Genomic DNA, 1,928 nt, shown 5'->3' on the forward strand with positions numbered 1-1,928 from the left:
AGTTGAGTAAGACTCAAAACCTGACCACGGCAGAAAATAGAGAGAGAATGAAAGTCATACCCTATGCCTCAACCATAGGTTATATAAAGTATGCCATGCTGTGTACTAGACCTATTGTATACCTTGCCATGAGTTTCGCAAAGGGTAAAATAGTGATGTAGGAGTAGATCGCTGGACAGTGGTCTAAATTATCCTTAGGTACCTAAAGAGGACTAAGGAAATGTTTCTCGGTTATGGAGGTGATAAAGAGTTCGTCATAAAAAGTTACATCGATGCAAGCTTTGACAGTGATCTGGATGACTCTGAGTCTTGATCTGGATACATATTGAAAGTGGGAGCAATTAGCTAGAGTAGCTCCATGCAGAGCATTGTAGACATAGAAATTTGCAAAATACATATGGATCTGAATGTGGCAGACCCGTTAACTAAACTTCTCTCACAAACAAAACATGATCACTCCTTAATACTCTTTGGGTGTTAATCACATGGCGATGTGAACTAGATTATTGACTCTAGTAAACTCTTTGGGTGTTGGTCACATGGCGATGTGAACTATGGGTGTTAAATCACATGGCGATGTGAACTAGATTATTGACTCTAGTGCAAGTGGGAGACTGAAGGAAATATGCCCTAGAGGCAATAATAAAGTTGTTATTTTATATTTCCTTATATCATGATAAATGTTTATTATTCATGCTAGAATTGTATTAACTGGAAACTTGATACATGTGTGGATACATAGACAAAACACCGTGTCCCTAGTAAGCCTCTACTAGACTAGCTCGTTAATCAAAGATGGTTAAGTTTCCTAACCATAGACATGTGTTGTCATTTGATGAACGGGATCACATCATTAGGAGAATGATGTGATGGAGAAGACCCATCCGTTAGCTTAGCATGTTGATCGTTCAGTTTTATTGCTATTGCTTTCTTTATGTCAAATACATATTCCTTCGACTATGAGATTATGCAACTCTCCCGGATACCGGAGGAATACCTTGTGTGCTATCAAACATCACAACGTGACTGGGTGATTATAAAGATGCTCTACATGTATCTCCGAAGGTGTTTGTTGGGTTGGCATAGATCGAGATTAGGATTTGTCACTCCGACTATCGGAGAGGTATCTCTGGGCCCTCTCGGTAATACACATCATGATAAGCCTTGCAAGCAATGTGACTAATGAGTTAGTTACATGATGATCTATTACGGAACTAGTAAAGACACTTGCCGATAACGAGATTGAACTAGGTATGAAGATACCGTCGATCGAATCTCGGGCAACACTACTAGGAAAAGGCTAATTAGTGGCGCACCTGTTTTGGCCATTAATGGCGCACTATAGGTGCGCCACTATCATCACGTCACTAGTAACAAGTACTAATGGCGCACCCCTGGTGCGCCATTAGTATACCAGATAATAGTGGTGCACCTGGTAGTGCGCCATTACTATGTCCAACAGTGCACCATTACTATCTGACTTAGTAATGGCACACCACATATCTGGTGCGCCATTACTAACAAATTTTTTTCAAAAAAAATTTCAGAATTTTTTTTTCAATTTTTTTTCAGAATTCTTTTTTGTTTTTTTCTTAATCTCGGGTCACTATGGCTTAATCTCGGGTCAATATGCTTAATCACTCTCGCCAGTGATCCGAACATAGCACTCCGCGCCAAAAATAAAACAGCATCCCTGGCCCTTGAGGCATTATCTGAAGCCCTCGCGGCCGAAGAATTAACCGCACTGCGCTCCACGATGGACAGGGACGATGTGATCCTAGACAAACGACCCAAATCCTCCTCCTTCAAACCGACAGAAGAAATAGTCAAATTCCATGTCCATCCAACGGACCCCAAGAAGACAACATCTATTGGAGCACAACTAGACCCAACGGTTGACGCCGCGCTACGAGAGTTCCTGCGCGAGA

This window comes from Aegilops tauschii, chromosome 6, assembly GCF_002575655.3.
Source record: "Aegilops tauschii subsp. strangulata cultivar AL8/78 chromosome 6, Aet v6.0, whole genome shotgun sequence".
In the NCBI taxonomy this organism is placed as follows: Eukaryota; Viridiplantae; Streptophyta; class Magnoliopsida; order Poales; family Poaceae; genus Aegilops; species Aegilops tauschii.